Raw genomic sequence first — 14,778 nt, 5'->3', positions numbered from 1 at the left:
CTGAAAGAAGGACAGTTGCCTTGTTTACGTAGGTCAATTACTTTGGCACTACACAAATCACTCACAATACGTTTCTGTTCATTACCAAGGACGTAGACGTCGTCTTCTGGCTCGACGAGGTCCGACAGCACAGATGTAAGTTTGTGATAGTCCACATCAACATCATTCCACGAGAGTCCGTTCACTTCATATGTCAGTTTACGATTCTCGCATTGAGAGAATCTGTCCAATTCCGACCAGACGCATGGAGGTTTAAAAATGTATTCGCTAGTCCTGGTTTCTTCACCGCCAATGATGGACGTCACGGACAGTTGCTTCATTACAGGTCCCTTTTGGGACGTAAAACACTGGACGTTGACAAGAAAGAGTGTCATATTGTCGTTACTCACAGTTACACATACGATGAGGCTGGAGTGACGTGACTAAGATGCTGGTTCTGCATAAATGCTGGAGTGGTACCTAGATGATGATGTCTGCGGCACGGCGCTCAGGATCTCGGCTGTTGCTGCCTGCACGCATCTCGTTGCTTCTTGCACCACGATTTCATGTGCGATGTGTCGGGGACGCTGGAGCTTTCTCTGTCACACTCGGTGCACGGCAAACAATCCTGAATGTCTGCATCTAGTTGCAGGTACACCGGTAGGAACTTGTACACGTATCTTATCTCGTGAGGTGCGTAGACCAGAAGAAACTCTTTAGGTAGATAAGGTAACTCCGTCTCCTTATCCAGTGCCGCAAGCGTACACACTTTACCATATGTTAAGATGGCTGACAAGATCTTTGCTCTGCTCGCACAACACGAAAACATCGACTTTTCTTCAGGCTGGGAGCTACTGCTAAACTGAAGGCTCCCTGGTCCGGCGGCCGGTATTTATAGGCTAAAACAAATTAGGGGTGAGAGGGGTAGGGGTGGGAATGACGGTAAAGTGAGGGAGGGGAAAAAACTAGAGTAGTGGTGGAGGTTGGTTATTAGGATAAAAAAATTAAATAAAAGGATTGGTGGGGAAGGAGGGGAGGGGGGTTGTAAGTTCGTATATGCATTGACACAAGTGGTGGGGGTCAGTGTGTCAGCAGCCACCACGGGGGAAGGATCGGTCGCCATTTTTATTTTTTTGCCCTCACCGGGTTCGGACTGAGGACTCCGAACTCCGTGTCGTAAAAGTAAATTTTTTTATAAAAGAATTATTAAAAAAAATTATTTAATTTTTTATGAATTTTAAAATTTTTTTCATTGAAATCGGATAATAAATAAAAAAGTTAAAGATGGCGACCGTAACAAAAATAGCAATGGTGACGTCATAATTCAAAATGGCGGATAACACAATGCCAGAATGTTCGAGAAAACAAAATGACGTCATTCAAAATGGCGGATCCAAAATGACTGCCGGGTTCAAGGTCCAGTGTCAAGGTCACAACCATTCAAGATGGCCGCCGTGACGTCACAATCCAATATGGCGGTCGGCACCTCGGCACCTCAGCCTGAAGCCTGGCGCCGGAGGAACTTTATATACTACTATTAGCCAGTGGAGACATATTTATATCAGGCTTAAGAAACATGGTTACGGCAACATGTTGGTCACACCATCTCAATGTTTCAGATTGCTGGTTTGTTGAATGCAGCATATGGACGTGCAGCAACAGTTGGGACCGCCCAAAGTGCTTTTCGTGCAACAGGTGTTTGGCCTGTAAATAGGCACATATTTCAAGACCATCACTTCACTGCTTCAGAAGCTGTAAGCCTATGTGGGCCTATTGCCAACGATATGCCTTTGACTGAAAATAAAGAACCGGAACAATCACTATCAAACCTAAGAACACCTTGTGAACTAGACTCTCAAGACAATGATGCAAATTAAATTGAGGCTTGTAGCAATCAGAAGTCTTTAAACAACAGTCGCCGTACATTCCGCCACCATCTGAAGGAAGTGTCTCCTCTCCCGAAAATGAATGAATGCTCTAATCGAAATTCCGGCCTAGTCGACAAGCTCAAAAAGCAGAATTTCTAACCAGCAGCCCCTATAAAAGAAGACTTGAATTATCTCAATCTGGAAGGAAGAAACGACTTCATTTGGGAAGAAATCTAAGCAAGTACAGTCTACACCTAGCAAGAAAGAAAATGATAGTGACTGGTATTGCATCTTGTGCGACGTGGCTGTTCAAGAGGACATGATCCAGTGTATAGGCTGCCGTATGTGGGTACATTCAAAATGTGCCAATGTCAAACACCACGTTAAGAAATTTTCCTGTGTAATGTGTGTATAGACATTTTTGTTAGTAAGGTTTCTATACAAGGATAAGTATCCTTTACTGCGACAAGTGTTTAAGTATGCAGAAAATTTTTACTTATTAATTTTAATATTTTATACAAATTACATTAATAATTTCAAGTTCAAAGGAGACTTTCTTTAGTTGCTTATATGTAATATCATGAAAGGCGAAACCAAATTGTAATTAATATGTTTACTAAAGATGTTAAACAATAGGTCCATTTTAGAACACCTGGTCCAATTAATGAAACCTAAAGTCCAATTTAAGAAACCAATTTCCTAATTTGGACCATTTGTAACAGTGCAGAACAACCTTCATATTTTTGTTTATCGCTTGTATATTATGTAAGTTTTGTATATCAGGAGTAAGCCCATTAATTGTAGAAGATGTTGGTTTGTTAAATTTTTTGTTTGCGATTCAGGTAACTGAATTACAGAGACCAATAGTCAAAACGGTCCAATATAGGCTACCTTCCCCTATATAGTCTTTATGCCGTGTTATTCCTACTGACCGCAGCTGTTGCATTGTCGATGCTTTCTTCACTGCAGTCGTGAAAGGCCCTTGGTGTATTGCACACATTGCTCTTTAGAAACTGCCAATAAGTTTTAATTATTCAAATTCCTACTCGGTTCAAACCTTTGCGTATTAATTAAATTTGCTTTAAAACAAATATTTAAGTATATCTACATTTTTAATATGTTTGTTTTTGTACAATTATGTGTGGTGTTAACATTTCAGTTTCGATTTAAGTTCGGAATAAAATAATGTGTATTTCAATACTTTCTTGGTGATATTTTTGTGTAGAATCAATTATGACTATTTAATGTGTTAAAAAAACAGGAATAATTAATTGATTCACTTACTATTTTATTACTGCATGGTTGCACCGGAAGGTGGCGCACACGTGCTTTTGAAATGATATATTATAATTCTCACAAGTTAACATCACTTTTAAATGTTAACCCAGTCCATCTGTTATTATCATCACATTTCTACAGCAATAATTAAATAAAGCTGAATTTTAAAAACTAAATATAAGAAATTGTTCAAATTTTACATTCATTTTGAAATCAGTTATTTGTACTGCTTCTTTAAAGCAAACATGCTATATCTGATCCAACCATACAACTTACTTAGTCCCACACCTTTTCGATTAGAAAAATCTGGTCTAAAAATTAAAAAAATAAAGAATTATACAACTGATTTTATAAAATAAATCTATATATATATGTATATATGTATATATACATATACACACACCTAATATGTGTGAGTGTTTGTGTTTGTATGTACATGTGTGTACATATAAAACATTTTCAGCAGTTTGTAGAACAAGAAATGTATAAATGATACATAATACATTAATTTCTTAAAATATAATAAAAATAATATCCATCACATTTATTAGCTACTTCATAGCTTTATCCCACGGCTTCGCTCGCGTTTAAGTAGATTTTGTCATTCAATTCAGGTTGTCGGTCGACACAGGAAGCAAAACTATTAAATTCAATTAATTAATAATATAATTAACTTATTTAATTCAGGTTGTTGTTCAATACGGGTAGAGACTAAATATTTACAAAAGAAAAAAAAACACAATATAAATCAGGGTTACGTGTTGGAGAAGAAAAGAAATAGCGGAGTTTGTGTTAGTAGAGTCATAGGTTCTGCCTTGTCGCGAATTTAAGATCCCACTCCATATAAAATTTTATCTACAGTTAATCAACATCCCTTATTAACTCCACTTGTAATCTATATCTTACATAGTATAAAACAAAGTCGCTTCCCGCTGTCTGACTGTCATTATGTATGCTTAGATCTTTAAAACTACGCTATGGATTATGATGCGTTTTTTTTAATAGATAGATTGATTCAAGTGGAAGGTTTATATGTATAAAACATGCATAATATAGTAGAGAAACACTGATAATTTTAGAGGTTTATAGGTGTAGGTTGTGATGAATTGGTAGAAAATCACCATGTCAACGGCTGTAGCATTGTTGATGCTTCATTCGTATCTATGGCAACGACTATTTCATTCTTAGTGCAGTCCTCATCGACGTTGAAATTTTGCGGGGAATTTATATATAAAAAATTGCTCTTTTTTTTTCAAGTAGCTATACATCCTACAGACTTGAAACTTGACAGTAATGTTCCTAATGTTACTAAGGATGACGTTTTCCGAAAATCAGCTCCCAAGGGTGGTTAAGCCCGTGCAACAGTCTCCATGGCAACGGGCATCGCTTTGATTTCTTTTTCCATTCGGAAATTCCATTCCATTTTCCATTCCATCCCACAAGGAGGGGCATATAAAATGAGCGGCGCAAGAGTGTACTGCCTGCAGACTGAGTTTACTCCGGAGCGACAGCAGCGAGAGGAAAAGCAACAGCAAGCGAGCAGGTGTTCACCAAGGAAGGAGAGTAGTAGGAAATAGCCGATTCAAGGACAGGCGGAGGAACGAGGAGCCGGCGGCCATCTTGGATGACGTCATCAGCGGCCATCTTGGATGACGTCATCTAAACCGTATGCTAATCCATGCCAATCTATGCTAATCCGTATGCCAATATATGCTCATCCGTATGCCAATATATGCTAATCCGTATGCCAATCTATGCTAATCCGTATGCCAATCTATGCTAATTCGTATGCCAATCTATGCTAATTCGTATGCCAATCTATGCTAATCCATCCGCCATTTTGTATTTCTAGAAATTTCCACCAACTTCCAATCGTGACGTCACCGTTGCACTTTTCGTCACGGCCGCCATCTTGGATTCGAATTTTTTTTTCGAACTTCAACATTTCAAAATTCGATGTAATCAGCCGCCATCTTGTTTCGTCTGCTGGTGGCCGCCATCTTGTTTTCGTCTGCTGGAGGCAGCCATCTTGTGACGTCATATAGTTCTGTTGGTCGCCACCAGGTAGCAGCAGGGATTATGTTATTTTTTTTCTTTAACTAAAATATTTTCAGTGCCGAAGCTGGGATTCGATCCATGGGACATGAAAACGTCCAGGATGTCGAGGTTAGAAAGCAGGCACCTTACCAACCAGACCACGAGACCAGTTGGGATATAGTGGAATAAATAATATATATATGCAAAGTACTGACGGCAAGTTTATGATAAATGGGGGGAGGGTGTTTTTGCCTTCCTTAATGCATACCTAAGGTGCCACATTTGAAATTAAAATTATTATACAGCCGCCATCTTTAATTCCAGCACAGAATACCAGATGGCGCTAAATTAAAAAATTAGTTAGCAGAGGCGCCGCCATCTTGGTTCTCAAGTTGGCTGGTAGATGTCGCTAGTATCGCGCGCCAAATTAAAAATTAGTTGCCAGAGGCGCCGCCATCTTGGTTCTCAAGTTGGCTGGTAGATGTCGCTAGTATCGTGCGCCAAATTCAAAAATTAGTTGTCAGAGGCGCCGCCATCTTGGTTCTCAAGTTGGCTGGTAGATGGTGCCACCGTCGCCATATTTTAGTTCATATAATTGATACCAGATGACGCCACCGTCGCCCTCTTTAGTTCCTAGTGTTGCTACCAGAGTGTGCCACCATCGCCATCATTAATTCTTAAAGTTACCACCGGAGCGCGCAACCTTCAATTTTTACAGTTACTGCCAAATGGCGCCAAGTGTTATGTAGTCAGTCGAGACAAGTCGGGAACGAGTCGAGACAAGTCGGGAACGAGTCGAGACAAGTCTAGACAAGTCGGGGGGCAAGACGAGACAAGTCGGTAGCCTGATTTAAAACAATTTTTAATAAGAGAGGCCATTAAATAGTTTTTTTGAAATTAAAGCAAACAACTTAAATGTTAAACACATATTTATTTCAATTTTATTACAAACAGCAAGGGATAAGAAAAATCACTGATTTAAAGGAATTAATTAATGAGTAATAAAAGTACCTAATATTCACACACTACACATCATAGTGACAAAGTCAACATAACCTATTTACATAAACCAGAGACTCAATTATACATAGTAGTATTGACGTCGACCCAAGTGTCTCCCCGGCTCCTTCAGGCCGTTATGCCTCGCCAGCGCCATCTCTTGAGTGTGTGGTGCTACGCAAGAGACGGTGACGTGCGACGTATGTTTGCTTTACAGGATTTGACTTATTTTATTATAAATATAATTTTTACTTTACGTTTCTTGTGTATTTTTATTATAATTAATTTTGTATTGAAGGGTTTTGTATGTTATAAGTTTTAATTGTTCACCGGGCGCCAAGGCCGCGGCTTCCGCCTGTGACCAATCAGCGTGTTCCGCGGGCTCGCGGAGAAGGGGGGGAGACGCGGGCGCTGAGGCGCGGCAGGGCAGTAGTCAGTCGTCGCCAGGACTCGGCAGACAGCGGTAACGCGAGTGTCATCGCTCCGCGCTAGCGTGAGTAGTCGTGGACCCGGCACGAGAGGCGACGGACGTCTTGGGGACGTCGCTCCAGGACGGTGAGGCAAGCGGGCGCGGTATTTGCAGAGCCACTAGACTTTAGCCGTGCCGAGACGTTTTCATAAACTTTGCAGTCGAGCTTGTCGTTGAGCAGTTACGGTCGCGAGTTTTCGTTTCACTATTCGCACACGCGTGTTTTGTTTCCAATTCGGGCGAGTTGCGATTCTTTGTTTTATCCTGATCATTCGCAGTCGTAGGTTATGTGTTATTTTTCTTTTAATTTCTTTCTGGCCTGTGCAGAATACAGTCAGACAGACATCCTATCACACGCGGGTCTTAAGGAGTATATTCTTTACCGTGGGAGTGATAGTCATCACGGGCGGGACGTCCCGTAATTTTATTAACCGGATCAGTGCGCGGAACCGGGTTTCGACCCACCTCGAATTAGTCACAGGCGGAAATGTGGCAGCCCCATGTAAAGTGTTCGGGGTATTGTACATAAAGGACCATCAAACTTTATTAGAATTGTTTTCATTTAATCTCTGGAGACTAAGTTCCTCGGTCACGCGGCCTGAACCCCCTCTCTACCGAACCCTGAGTAGCCGGCAGTACAGCAGCATTGTCAGGAACTAGTCGACCAGACCACGACATGATGGATGGTCGAATAGCCAGAATTTAAGTAGCTGAACATTACAATGGGAGCAATGGAATTTGCCATACATTTTTATACATTTATCCAGTCAGTTTCCATAAGTCTTTAAAAGTTTGTTGAAGCTAGGACAGTTTCTTTCATTATGTAAATCAACAATGTTGGCACTGCACAGTTCACTCAAGATACTTTTTTTTTGTCTCCTAGGACGTACACTACATCTCCTTCTTCAGGGTTGACGATGTCACATAACACTGATGAGATTTGGTCAAAGCTCACTTCACCTTCGTTCCACGAGAGTCCATGCACTTCATAAGTCAGTTTACGATTCTCGCTTTGCGACTGTCTGTCTAGTTCGGACCAGTCACATGGCGGTTTGAATATGTATTCGTAGGTCCTCAATACATCACCGTCCTCGATGAACATTGCTGCAAGTTGCTTAACCACATACCCCTTTTGTGATGTGAGGCACTGAATGTTGCAGAGAAATAATGACATTTTTGCCAGTAACCACGATAACTGATGTGTGAAGCTGTGCGTAGTTGATATTGAGAGCTGCCGAGTGCTAGCTCTGCAAGGCTGATGCTAGTTCTACAGGTATGACTGCAAGGCTGTAGTGCTGATGTTGTCTCTAGGATGCTGAATGTCAGACTGGTTGTAACAACCCTTGGTGTCGTAGTACACACAAATTTATTATTCGTCATCATCACTATCCCCCAAGCCACTGTCCGTTCCTTCATCCACATCTTCGTTCGCCTCTTGCGCTTCCTTTGCGGCCTCGATGCAGGTCATAACAGCCTGATATAAATAAGTAATAAATTCCTCTTCCTCAGGGAACTCAGCGAGAATTTTGAGGGCGGAGGATGTAAGGTGGTAATGTATATCATTCCATACATATGTAGCGACGTAATAACTCTATTACAAATTCCCGAACATTGTCTATCGTAACACACTGTTTAAATTACAATCGCAAACACTCTCCGCGCAAACACTGGTGGAAGCCATGATGATAGGAGCGCGGTTAGAAGCAGACTACCACGTTAGCGGAGCGATGCTGTGAGACCCTAGAACTCAACCTTCAATGCATTCCCGAAAGTTAACAATAGCCTCAACGAACCGTTACACATTCCAAACCTCCCCCCACCCATCTCTCTCGAAGCAGACAAAACAGATGTACGCCACAGGAGCTAGAACAACTGAATAACCAAATATATATTTAGACTGCCCAACTTCATAAATGACATGAGATAATTCCTGTGCGATAATCATACTTTAAATAATGCAATGCATGTATAAACAGTAATCATTCCTAAGTACTTGAAAAAAAAAATGTAAGTGAGGTGTTATTCACCTTTAGCGCTTCTCGATTTCTGTATCTGCTACCCACGAATTAAATTGAGACGGGAAACCCCACCATTTCACAAAAGACCGGCCATTTCTTCGTTTGAGAACTTTTTCCACCAAATATGTGTCCGGATACATCATAGGCTGGATCTCTTCAGCATAGAAGCCACCACGAATAGGCTTGTGGTCCAAGTCTTCGAGGTAGTAGGTCCTGGGTTCCGATTCACGAATGTGTGTCACACGGAAAAGTTCAGAACTCCAATACGCCGTGAAACCTTTCTCAAAGACACCTTTCTGCTTGGAGATTCTCACAATGTCACCAACATTAGCTTTATGCTTGCGTGTATCTTTCTTCTTCGTGTTGGTGAATACAGTCCCAAGTAGACGATCATCCTTTACATCTTTAGGCTTCATTTTCGTGGTAGAATGCACTGTGGAATTATATTCACTTATAAGTTTCAACAAAAGATCCAACCATTTGTAATTACCATTAACTGTGAACTGATGCCACATCCTGGTGTGCAATGTTCTGTTAAACCTTTCTACTACAGAAGCTTTAAAATTACTAAATGTGGAGTAGTGATTGATAGCATTCTTTTTCATCAAAGCCTTGAAGGCTACATTGTAAAATTCCTTGCCAAGATCTGTCTGTAGGTGTGACGGTATGCACCCATTACGTAGAATGTCTGCCATAGCCTTGGTTACATCAGCTGCATTCTTCGATTGTACAGGTCTAGCCCAGGCAAACTTGCTATACACATCGATGACTGTTAGCATGTACTTGAAGCCCTTGTTTATTCGTGAATATGGAATCATCTCAACAAGGTCTGCCTGAAATAATTCATTAAGACCATACACTATAACCTTACAACGTTTGTAGTTCCGTCTTGCAGGAGCATGAAGCTCTCGGGCAATCCCGGCTTTACTCATGATATGTAACCTGCTTCACGCAGTTCTTCCAAAAGTCAGTATTTCGTTATTGTGACCAGTATGTCCGGCTGATTGCGAAGCCAGTAAAGCGAAGTCGAGAAACTAATTCATTTGGATCATCCCAGGAAATATAATCCTTTTTGCGCTTCAAATCAAATGTTTTTGCACTAGTCCACTACCTTTCTGCTGCGGTCCGATACCTCCAAACATGTGATATATAATGCCGAATTTTGGATGTTCCAATGTCTTATACTGTCCAGTAAAAGCATTATTATTTTTAAAATATCCATTCGTGATTTCAAGTAAATGTCTATACTGTTTTAAGGCCATGTCGGAGTATACAGATGGATCTCGTGTGAATAGTAGTTCGTATAAGCCAGGTGCAGCCCGAACAACTTCATCATTCATACGCACCTCACTTTTGGGGAGAAAGAATATTTCTGAATTTCCTAAAACCATCTGTTTTTGCGACAATATACTCCATATATGACATCATTTACTCTAGGGTTAAAATTACTTAGATATGTTTGTGCTTCGTCGGTATTGGATTCATCTGATGTAGTAGGTTCTGAATTCTGATGTTTCCTATACCATAGATTCAGTGGTAAATCATCATCGCTGCTACTAGATGTAGCCTTAGGTTGAGGGTTTTTAAAAGTAGTTTGTCAGGGTTCTTGTTTCACAATGGGCGCAGGTGCTACCTTTTCAAGTCGGGAAGTAATTGGTTGAAAAATAGCTTCAATGATTTCATTACGCTCTAAGCGAGCCCGTTTTGCTAATAAATATTTAGCACGTACATTCTTAATGACGTGGTCTAGCTCATCTGCCTCGAGCGACATAACTGAAGATAAACAAGATAACTGAAGTCTTATATAGCTCTAAACCTGAACCGATAAATGTTAGATCGATCGCACTTGTGTACCCAAATTTACATCCTACGATAACTAAGGCCTAGTACGGGGAACTATTGGTTTAGGAGTCACAGGTTTCGGTAGAGCTATTGGTTTAGGAGCAGCAGGCTTCGAACCTGTATTGATGAGAGAAAGTAATTTATGGATATCATTCTTCATACTATCGATAGTGCGAACCATTTGTGTAAACCTTTGAGTGTTGCCTGTGCTACTTACACTTATTGACTAAAAATAATCTGTTAAGTTTGATGTTAGAATATCTTTAACTCCAGTCAAAATCAATTCACGCAACTTTCCTTCAAATGAAAAGAGCTTATTTTCCAACAACGAAGTAAACATGTCACTTAATTTTATTAGCATTTCAGAAAGATTTTTATTCAGTTGATCCACCGAGTGCTGCTTATTCGTTTCCATAGTATGCAAGTAGTTGGTAAGCTCTAATTGTACACTTCTCATGTCAGTGAGTGAGCTATTGAGTCCAGTAAACCATTGCTTCAACTCATCCGAAATGGTTCTTATGGCATGAGTAATCAATCTGGAAATACCGTCAACATAGTTTTTATTAACAGCATCATCAGGATCTCTAGGTGTGGCTACGCGTTTCAAACGTTTACCACCCGCACTACAGTGTCCATCATATGTAGGAAAAAAAACACGACTCATACTGATGTTTAAGACTCCCACCACCAAACTTGGAGACGCTATAGTTCATTCTTCAATGATGCATAACTATGAAGTGGTCGAAACTGCGGCGATACCTGCCTTTTTGTAAAGGAAAATCCTTTACAATGACGAGAAATCCGTGCTTAATGCTCCAGCATAAGGAGTACATATCTTTAAATTTCTGAAATGGCATGTCTGTGTTTACATGATCATCATAAGCGTGACGTAAATTAAGTTCGTCCATGCGGAAAAGTACTATAAAATTTGCGTTATCGCGGAGCAAATGTTTGGGTATACGGCTATATGTCTGACACAGGTATATGCAGTCTACCTTGGCATGTCTGCCCATGGAAAAGTACGCTTTAATTATGCCTTGCTTCTCGCATGCAACATCGTCGAAAATAATCACCGAATTGGCCCTTGCATTGTCAGGAGACACGACATCTGTATTATCGCTAAATGGAAAATACTCCAGTCCATCCACCGATTGTAGAATCGTAGCCAGTCGCTGGTACTTTGGTTGTTGTAGTGATTTCGAGTATAGGTACACGTTTTCGAACCGAAGACCATTTGGTTCCTCTAGTAAACTCAGTAGTACACACGTTTTTCCACAGTTGGATGGACCTGCGATTATGCATCGAACAGTTGAGGGTAATAAAGACCCATGTCGCGAGTCACAAGCATCGACTTCATCATCATTAGTGATGCGCACTGGTAACGACTCACTCTGTGCTACGAGCTCCATGACACTAAGTGGAAACCTATAAAACAGACATACTTATAAGGAATACTATCAGTTTGTTGTTATGGCTCGAGCAAGAAGGAAGGTACAGAAAGGTGGAGGGTTAATAAATTCTGTTATTAACAAGCTACCAATTGAACTACACCTGCCAGGATATCAATACTGTGGACCAGGGACGAGATTATCGAAACGACTAGCACGTGGTGACCCAGGCATAAATTCTCTCGACAAAGCTTGCAAGCAGCATGATATTAGCTATTCACAAAGCAATAATCCAAGTGATAGGCACCTAGCCGATGGTATATTAACAGACACAGCTGCGCAAATTGCAAAGAATTCAGGGACCAATTTGGGGAGAAAGTTGCGGCTTGGGGTGTAAATAAAATCATGCGTGTTAAACGTAAACTCGGAACGGGTATAAGGCACAAACCCATGAAGAAAAAACAGAATAGGAAAGCCCACACAAAGAAGTTTGGACTGTTTGCCTTTATTTTCCCAGCGCTGGCTGCGCTAGGTAGTTTGATTGGTGGAGCTGCAGGTATAGCCAAGTCTGTTAACACCGCTAAGAACCAGGTGAAATTGCTAAGTCAAAATGCTCAGCATAATGCTACAATGCAGGCACTAGCACGCAATTCAAAAAACGGGTCCGGACTCTTGCAGCCTTACCCAGTTATGGGAGGAGGGGGAAGGCAGGAACCCAGAAGCAAGAAGAAGGGAAACAAGAAACAATTATAAATAACTTACCGAAATGTCCTCTTACCAACGTAGACTTAAAGATAGTAATAAAAAAATTAAAAATTCCATACTTTAGAAATGTGTTTATAAAGAAAAACTTGCCAAGGAAACCATGGCATAATGAATGTGCTATAATTAATTTAGATTCCTCGGAAGAGCCTGGAAGTCATTGAGTTTCCTTTAGCAAGAGGGGACTGAATGTTACATATTACGATAGTTTCGGAGATTTGCCTCCACCATTAGAACTGCTACGATATTTGAAACAATCTAAAATAACCTACAACTATACTACACAGCAGAGAATAAACTCATGGAACTGTGGTCATTTATGCATAAAGTTTCTGCTCTCTGTATATAAGAAACACAAGTAAGAGTTTAGGCTCACAGTTCAAAAACGAGGGAAAGTTGCACCACGTAGAGGGACATAATCGTATAACCTGAAATGTCGATCACGTTAATACTAACAGGAAACAGATCGGAACTATGTTCCACACACTTTCCTCCCCTAGAACTTAGTGGAGGGGAGTGGGAAATGGCTCTTGTTGACTTCCACAGCTATAATAGCATTCCTAATGTTCATGAAACAAACAATATATTTCGATATATCCTAAAGGGCGACGAGCAGCCACGTGAACTGGTTCTACCAACAGGCAGTTATGAAATTGCAGACATTGAGATGTATGTGAAACAAATGCTACCTACTGATATCTCCTTCACATTAAGAGGCAACCCCAACACACTACAGTGTGCAATGTATAGTGATGTAGCAATAGAGTTCCGTGCTAACGATACTCTACGAAGCATGCTTGGCTTTGAAGCTGGAATCTACAAGGAAGGAATAGTACATGAATCAACACTGGCTGTGAATATCCTTCCAGTGAACGTCATACGTATTACAACCAATATCGTCGGCAACAGTTTTCTCAACGGAAAGATAAACAGCAAGCTACATGAGTTTACTCCACTTGTACCACCCGGATATAAAATAACGGAACTACCAAAAAGTCTCATTTATACTCCAGTCACCATCAAGAGAATACAGGAACTGATTGTGCGGGTTGTTGACCAGGACGGTTACCTAATTAACTTTCGAAACGAACAAATCACTTTACGTCTACATCTGAGGAAATATGGGCGTGAAATACATTAATCTGTATAAAGGTAGGGGAGTGACGAAACCTAGAGTCAGTAGATCACGAGACCTCAAGCGACTAACACGTGTAAACGTACACTTACTTAAAAATTTGGGGTATAAAGTTAATCAAAATAGCCGATAGTATTTTAGAAATTGAACAGCCGATACAATACGATGATGACATTACCAAAAGTGAATACCATTCTTATAGGCCATTCCTACATGGTCCCTATGAAGCAAGCTCTGAGGTAAGAATTTCAATACAAAATGCTGATATCTACACTCTAATCTCCAAGAGCATTCTACGCATATGTGGCACTTTCACCAAGGCAGATGGTACAGCACCGGATAATGCAAAAATTATAAACAATGGAATAATGCACATGATAATTTGGATAGCATATGAGCTGAATGGTGTTCAGATTGATGAGTGTCGAGATGTGGGGACTGTATCTACCGTGAAAAACTACTTGTCACGCACAAGTGATGAAAATGGACTTAGTAAAATGTCAGGGTGGAGTCTCGAAGACAACTACAGCCTTCCTGTTACTGCAGCTGGACAGTTTGAGATTTGTGTGCCACTAAACCATCTGCTCGGATTCGCAGAAGACTATAAGCATATTATCATAAATGCAAAGCAAGAGCTAGTGATAGTATTGGCAAATACATTTACTAATGCCATTGTAGATGTAAGTGTCCAACCACAACAAGTCTCTAAATAGCTTCGAATGGCTTGTACCACAGATCACTGTTTCACCATCCCAAAGAGCACGGCTTTTTCGACTGGTGGAGAAGGGAAAAAATATCGACCTAGCTTTTAGATCGTGGAGCATAGAATCATATCCTAGTTTACCACATGCTCAAACAATTTCTTGGAATGTGAAATCGAGTTTTTCCACAGAGAAGCCACGGTATATAATCGTAGCATTTCAAACCGCTAGACATAACACCATTAATGCTGATAAATCGAGATTTGACCACTGCGATGTAAAGAATATCAAAGTATACCTCA

Source organism: Bacillus rossius, chromosome 5, assembly GCF_032445375.1.
Source record: "Bacillus rossius redtenbacheri isolate Brsri chromosome 5, Brsri_v3, whole genome shotgun sequence".
NCBI classification, from domain to species: domain Eukaryota; kingdom Metazoa; phylum Arthropoda; class Insecta; order Phasmatodea; family Bacillidae; genus Bacillus; species Bacillus rossius.
This window is presented reverse-complemented; position numbering follows the sequence as displayed.